This window comes from Chinchilla lanigera, unplaced genomic scaffold, assembly GCF_000276665.1.
Source record: "Chinchilla lanigera isolate Chin_1 unplaced genomic scaffold, ChiLan1.0 scaffold00062, whole genome shotgun sequence".
Classification (NCBI taxonomy): Eukaryota; Metazoa; Chordata; class Mammalia; order Rodentia; family Chinchillidae; genus Chinchilla; species Chinchilla lanigera.
Window position 1 is genome coordinate 12,927,964 of NW_004955463.1, and position 8,212 is coordinate 12,936,175.

General features: G+C 38.1%; 1 long non-coding RNA gene across 1 annotated transcript; it reads right to left on the reverse strand.

The window, feature by feature from the left end:
• Positions 1–1,278: 1,278 nt before the first annotated feature.
• LOC106150058 lies at positions 1,279–7,998 on the reverse strand. The gene is made up of 3 exons (XR_001236629.1): positions 7,829–7,998; positions 6,018–6,093; positions 1,279–1,448 (listed from the first exon to the last, which is right to left on the reverse strand). It is a non-coding gene; the product is annotated as an uncharacterized LOC106150058 (long non-coding RNA).
• Positions 7,999–8,212: the final 214 nt, after the last annotated feature.

The following is an 8,212-nucleotide window of genomic DNA, read 5'->3' on the forward strand; positions in this document are numbered from 1 at the left end:
CAAAACACAAAATTATTGATATAGCTTCATGGGACTAACCATTAAAAATTGGGAAAGTGAAATGGAAACAAAGAAATAAAGCACTAAATTCCTCATTATATCGGAATCTGAAGTTTTGGGTTTTTCTCCCTTGGGCCTGGGGATTGAATCCAGGCCTTCACACTAAGCTATATCCTCATCCCTTTTCATACATGTTATTTTGAGCCACGATCTTACTAATTTGCTAAATTTTCCAGGCTAGGCCCAAATTTATGATGTTCCCACCTAGGCCTCCCAGTGTGCTTGGAGTATAGGCATGAGCCTCATGCCTGACTTGAAGCTATTTTTAACTTTTATGTGATTAGAAACTTCAAAATTTAACTATGTATTTGATTAAATGAACAACAACCAATATCCCTGGACATAGTGGCATAGGCCTATAATCTTAGCTACTCAAGAGACAGAGCCAGCAGGATGCTAACCTGGGCACCTGTATGAGATTCTGTCTCAAAATTAAAAATTTATAAAAGGGCTGGGGAAGTAGCTCAGTGGTGGTAGAAAGCCCATAGGCTCAATTCCTAATACCATGAAAAAGAAAGCAAACAAAAAGAATCAGAGATGGTGTTAACAAAATAACAATCCACATACTGAACCTGAAAAAGTAACCTATATACAAAAAGTGTGTATAGGTGTCTTGGACCTGTAACTCCAGCAATCTGAGAGGCTGAGACAGGAGAATCACCAAATTAATCCTGACTCAAAACAAAAAGAAATTTTTAAATGACTGGGGATATAGCTCAGCGCAAAGGCCCTGAGTTTAATCTTCAATACCATCACCAAAAAGAAAAGAAAAAAAAAAAAACCTTACATAACCACAGAATTCATATGGAGCTATAGAAAGAGAAAGTATACAACTCCACAGAATTATTTCCTCAGAGAATCTTCCTTTGAAGAGTAGAATTTTCCATCTACAGTAAGTCATTTTGAAGGCTGACCTATGAAACTCCCCAAAGTAACTTCTTACAAATCAGGTTCATGCTCTGTTCCACATTCAACTTGGCTTTCTTTAACAAAGTTCTGTTTTTCTCTGCATGGGTTTGGTCACTCCTAAAAAGTCAGGTGCTCCAACTGTGATCTCTGGCTGTGGGAGGAGGCAAGAACAACCCTACTCTCTGCTCTCCTGCTTTCTGCTCAGTTCCCCACCAAATACAAACAGTCAGTAGAAGAGAGTGCTGCCCCCCAAGGGACAGACATGCCCAGGGAACCTGACCACTGCACACCACTCCCTCTAGTCTGAGGCACTACTTAGGATTCCAGAAAATTTGTGAAAAGTAGAAGTAAACACTATGCTCTGACTTCTCACAAACACACCTCTCACCTTTCATTCCTGGAGTCAGCATCCACAGTAAACTTTCAAAAAAAAAATCAGGACATGATTTTGCCTTGCAATGAGACAGGCTTCCAAATTACTAAAAAAAAAAAAAAAAAAAAAAAAAAAAAAAATACATGATTAAAATACAGTTTGTATAGCACAAGGGAACATACAGAGGAATTAGCTTAACCCTTTCATCCACCCCCAAGACAGATACTAGAATAAGGAAACAGTACCATATAAACATGAAAAGAAAAGCACAAACCCAAAGGGCACAAAATTAGATCACAGAATGAGAAGGAAGGATTATGATGTGAATAGAAAAGTTGTCCAGTTTAAAGGAAGAGACTCTCCTATTGATTTGAATGACCAAACCTGTTTAATTCTATATCACTCCAACAGTTCTCTGAGATCAGAAGAAGAGACTTTAACAAAGCTATGCTCTCCTGTTATACAGGGTCCATCTGAAAGGTCTATAGGAATCTGAATTTGGGGTAGGACATGGCCTCGTCTGCTACACAGTTACTCTGCACTCCAGGGTTTTCAGATTTCAAGGGAAGCCAGGCCAATAACTGTGTATCAACTGGAACAGAAATCTGAGATCTAGAGACCCAATTTATAATACATAATGAATTAATAAACAGGAAAGTCTGTTTGCCAAATGGAAAAGCATCCAGCTACATACATCAAAACAACATCAACAAAACTCGCTAGAAATACCAAGAGAAATAATAGAAATCTAATGCTATTTTGAGCTAAGACATGCACATGTGTATATCATCCTATGATGCATAAGAAGATAAAACAATAACGATGACAAAAAGGATTTTAAAAGTGCTACACATGATGTCAATTCCCTTGACAAAGTAACTGTGAACTTCATTTAAAAGAAAAAATAATTTTAGAGTTTTACAAATTCTAGAAAAGTAATGAGAAGAAGCAACCCTATCAGATATTAAAATATATCCTAGAGCTAGAGTTATCAAAAGTGTGGAATTAGTGCAGGAATCAAAGAAAGATGGATGAAATAAGTGAAATGGGATCGAAAATATCATCTGTATTTAACAATCCTTAGATTTGTATCCTCTGAAATATATCCATTTAGTGTAATGATTACATTTATTTAATATTTAATAAAAATATATAAGTAGATATATGAATGAAATAAACACACCAGTAGTAAATGTTAATATTTAACAAATTTAATATAATTTATTCAAATGTAATTTTAAAAAAGCAATGAAGAATGTAGCAAATAGTAATGGAGAAAAATTATGAAACAAGTTGAGGAAAATATCAACTTAAACTCATTTCACATTGGTTGCCTAACACATAATTAGAGCAAAACAAATACATGTTAAAAGGAGAAATGAATAGATGAAGGAATAATATATTAATTTCTGGATGGACTAAATACCTGGCAAGCCATAAACCATCACAAGAAATTACAAACATCGATTGTACTGATCTCTAATTGAGAAAGACCTTCTTAAATGTAAAAAGAATGGATGAGGTAAACAGAAAACATTCAATAACACTGCTTCTACAGTAACTCTAAATCCTTATGAAAAATCACACAGATATGGCACACATAGGATTAATATCTTCCATATATAAAAGTCTGTTGCAAATCAGAAGGGTAAAGACAAATATTCCAATGGAACATGAGCAAGGACATGAGGAGACAAATTCTCAGGAGGAGAAAGACAAATGACCAATAAATGTATAAAGAAATGTTTAACCTCATTTGTTATCTAAGACATGAAAAATTAAAACCACAAGAATAATTCAATTCTTAAAAATTCTGTAATCAATTACTCTCTTCTCCAAAAAAAACATGTACATAAAACCTGGAATACCATTTTTAGGTCTCCTTAGACCTCTGGATGCTGTTCAAAGATTCATAGGAAACTAGACTCAGAATTTCTGTAACATCACTGCTACAGAATGAATAATGAACATATGATAAGACGGATTTTTTTATATATTGTGGGGGCAAATACATGTTCATACATCTACATGTTCTGAAAAGCTTTTGGTATTATGTATTAAAGCCCTCAAAAATATTTAAACTTTATTGTTGTTGTAACTACTGGGAGGGAAATCTCTTGACAAAATCTGCTAAAAGCATGATGATATGTATGCAAAGATGTTCCTGTAAGCATTGTTTATATTAACAAAAGGAGCAAACTGCTTAAATTTCCAAGATAAAGAATTGTTTAAATAAATTATATCACATGCTAAAGACCATGATTATTATATTACAATGTTTTTCATTAGATACTGACATGGGGAAATACTCATGGTGGATGTGTCATTCAAAAGGAGGATGCTATGTACTTGGTACAACAATAAAGGCCTTGACTGAAGGTGTCACCCAGCTGGTGGCACATCTGCATGGCAGGTGTAGGACCCTGGGTTCAATCTCATGTACCAAAAAAAAGGGAAGGATTGCATCATATGCATGTATATAGGGAAAGCTACAAGGAAATACCACAATGTTAACAATTATTAATTCTATGTGAAAAAATTATGTGTTTCCTCAATCTTCTCTAAACTAGGAATGAATTTTACTTTCAAAACAACCAAACAAAAATTTTAATACAAAAAAGAATGATTAGGGAAATGCGTTTTTAATAAAAGAATCCAGAACTGGAAACTGGAAATCGTGAACCAGCCACCACCACAAATGTCCAATGCTCCTGACTCAATGCCATGTCAGTCACTCTGGAGTGGTAGCCCACATTCAAGTATACATCACGCCATGTTTAACAATCTGCCTGCTTAACAATTGTTCAAACTCACCACCCCACCGCGGATTTACATCCCACATTCAGATTTACAAGATCTGGAACACGAGCGGCAGTGTGGCCTTCTGGTGACTTCTACAGCATAGTATCACCATAATTTTTACTGATTGTCCTGTATAGTACAGTATTGTAGTTTTATGTTCCATTATACACCACAGTGTTGCTGTAAGAGTTATGCAAATAAAAGCAAACTCATCAGGTTGGCATTTCCTTTGACTATTTCTTCGTTCTGAATGTTGTGACATAATGTACATACTATATACAAGTCCTCATTTAGCAACCAATTCATTTAACGACCTAGTCGCAGGAATAGAACTCAATTGTTAAACAAGGAATGTCTATACAGGAACAAAAGTGGCTACTGATTTACCTTGAGATAACCTAATACATAATTAATCTGTTTGCGTTTTTCATGTGTATGTGTATTGCACATTTATGGGGAAAGCCATTCTTATCTCAGTTATCTTGGATTAGGGTCTTAGATAGTTCACACGAAGCAATAAGGAAGCCAAGAAACATTTTTCCAGGTCTCTGCCAAACACTGTTCTTATAACTTAGACAACATTAGAGAAAGGACACATATCTGCTCTCTGGTGGTTGAAATTTTGTGGAAAGTCAAAGTAGGCTACAGTGCTTGATGACATAAATTTGGAATAAGTTTGCTTAAACTCTTAAATCCCAGTTTATCACTTCCAGCTGTGTGACCTTAGGAGATTTCCATAAATTCTCTGAAGCTCGATCTTCTCATATGTAACACAAAATAATAATAACCCTACTTCCCAGAGTTGTGGATATAGCCAAGTGAGATAATGTGCCTGAAAGGTGCATGTATAGTCATTTTGTCTTCTTAATTCTCTCTGACCACCCTAACTTCAAGTGAATGTGTATGATTCGGTACCTAGAACACATGTCCCTATTGCTGTCAAGTTCTTGTCATTGATTTAAGCCTTGCATAGAGAATTAACGTTTATTGAGTGCCTGCTTTTGGCCACATGCTATTATAATATTTACTGTCCTACAGGTATAATGTCTCAGTGCTCATAGACTGTATATGTCTCAGGTACTCACAATAATTACACCTGCCAACGTCTTAAGAAACCCCCCAAATTTAAATGGCTTAACAAATCAAATTTACCTTTCATTCACATTACAACCCAAGATTTCAGTGGAAAGTCTTCCGTTCAATGACTTCCACCACTTTTGTGGTGCTGACATCTTGTTGGCCATTCCAAAGTCTTCCACTGGGCCTCTGTGTCGGGGCCTCTGTCATTCAAGTGAAGTAAAAACAGCGGAGGAAGGAGGAACAGGAGTACCTTACTTCCAGGCTTCAAGGAAGTGGTGTACATCATTTCCCTGCACATTCTGCTGATCTGATCCCAGTCCCATGGACCCTGCCTGCCTCAGGGAAGCCTGCAGTCATCTAATATACCCTAGAGGAAAAGTGTTGCTAGAATTCTTGGCTATGCTTTCCTACCCTCTAAAGGTTAATTTTTGCTCCAGATATCCTGGAACTCCTTTAGTTTCAAAGTATTTGTTGTTTTCTTAAGCCTGTTGTGAGATTGTAAGCCTGTTGTAAGATTGTAAGCCTGTTTTCCCTGAAGCCGTTGCTTTGTTGATAGAATAATTTTCTTTTGTATTTTTATAGAAGTTCCCTTTCACATACAAATGCCATACAGTTCTATCGTAAGGCATATAGAGAGCATAAAGGAAATGATGTCAAAGCAACATTTCTTCCAATGGAAAAATAAATAAAAGTTCTAGAAAGAAGTAGAAAGAATTGGAGAGGACAAGACCCAAGGCTAGAACCTTCTTGGGTCCTTGAGAGAGGTTGGACTTGGGGAAGGGAGGTCACATACCGCATGGATTACGCTGTGCATCTGGCTCATTGCTCATTCCAAACCCCTTCTTAGGTACTTCTCCAAATCACCAAGACTGGAAAGTAAAAAAACAAAAACTCAAATTGCTATTTGCCAGACTCTTACATTTGGGATTCCAGGTGTAGCTTAGGCCCTGCCAAAGCAAATACGCACCCAGATGACAAAAAGAGAGAGAAATGGGGCAGAGGAGCACTGTAGTTCTTTCTAGAGGTAGACCCTGGGAGTTTGGATTGCCTGGTGCTCTTTGCAGAAAAGTCACCAGACCTTCTGAGGAGGCTGTCAGTTTCTTGTTTCCAGTTTTCAGTGCCTCAAAATGCCAATGTATGCAGAACTGTCTTGCTGGAACACTCCTGTGCTGAAGCTAAGTACTTTCTGGCTGTTGTGTTTCCTGCTATTTGTATCCAAGCTCCATTCTCTGAATGGCCCTGGGGGATGCTGCAAGCTACCTAACGTTGCTATAGTTTGGATCCAGAGTTCTCTCCCAACAGCCTGTGTTAAAATCTTGGTCCCCAGTTTTGCATTTTTGGGAGGTGGTGGAACTTTAAGAGGTGGGGTCTAAAGGATGTCTTCAGGTCACTGGGAGTGTGTTCTGGAAGAGGACAGTGGGACCCCCCACCTTCTCTCTCTTCTTCTTTTCCACTGTTGGCTATGAGCTGCCTGCCTGTCCCTGGCAGCTCAGGACATTGTGAATTTCTATGTTCATTCCACTGCTCTACACTATTCTCAATTATTATTAGAACCAAATTCTTATTGCACAAAAGCAATAGAGTCAACACCTCATGAGCTGAAGCCTCTGAAAGCTGTAAGCCAAATAAACCTTTTCCTTTTATAAATTGATTACCTCACATATTTATTATAGTGACGGAAAGATATCTAACACAAACATCATTTCACAGACAACTTTCTACTTAACCTATGTAGAGTAGACTCTGCTATCCACCACTAAAAATGCCTGTAAATCCATGGACACTGGGTTTGGTACTTTATGTTCTGGGCACATTCAGGCTGCCAGGGGAGCTGCACAGGAAGTAGTCCAGAGGACTGAGCCTGTGAGGGCACTCGGCTATTGCCTGGTGGAGAAAAGCAGACGTGTTGAGAGGACTGATACTCTTCAAGAAATCTGGGTTTGGGGCCAGGAGGCCAAGGAGGTTGGAAACTTTGAAGTGAGAGATAGTACAGGCCCCATGGTGCTGCTTACAGTAGATGCCAGCAAGATGCCCAAGAAGCAAACAACAAACAAGATCCCTCAGCCCTCAGCAAAGGCCTGGAACTCAACTCAGGGAACAAGATCTCCTCTTTACACTGCAGTTCTACCGAGCCGAAATGCTACCCTGAAAGAAGGGGGCAACACTGTTTAGTTACCCATGTTCCACAAAAGAACTGGATATTGCGCCAGAGAACTGTCCCTGAGCTGCGCTGAAAATAATTCCTGGATGGAGTATGATAAAGAATTGGAATTCTGTATATGCCTTAGGTTGATTAAGCGCTCTTGAACAAATTTTAATTCAGTGGGTAAAAATAAAGATTTACCTTTTGGCACATGTGTAAATTTCAACACTATGTGCTGCATTACTCACTAGATCCTCAAAAATAAGCCTGTGAGGCAGTATTATTAGACTCATGAGAGTACCCAGCATCAAAAGTATCACACAAGCAGCATTGGGGATGACCAGTTCCCAAACCCAGGACATTGTGAATTTCTATGTTCATTCCACTGCTCTACACTATTCTCAATTATTATTAGAACCAAATTCTTATTAAATCTTAGGTTCAGGTTTCAAAAGCATTACCTGTATCATTTGGATATGTATTAAGGAAGCAAGTTCCACCAATTTTGACCCAAGGCCTCATGCCCAATCCTTGACTCTCCAGCTCAGACCCTGTACATCTGTTGATAGAATCAATACATGCATGCAGCAGAGGAGAGGAAGAGTTCTTGGAACTTTAGGAGAATGGGGCCAGTGACCTAGAATGTCAAGAGAGGAAGAGGGGAAGGCAGATTAGAAGGACAGCCAATTAGTACCATGTGGGAAAGTACTAAAAAATCAAACATATCTCCATAAACCACAGAACTGTAAAGCTCTTAAGATGCTAATTAGCTGGATTTCTGTTACTGAATGTTATATCAAAGTGGGTTGTTTTTTGGCCAATTAGGGCTGGGAGACACTGATTAA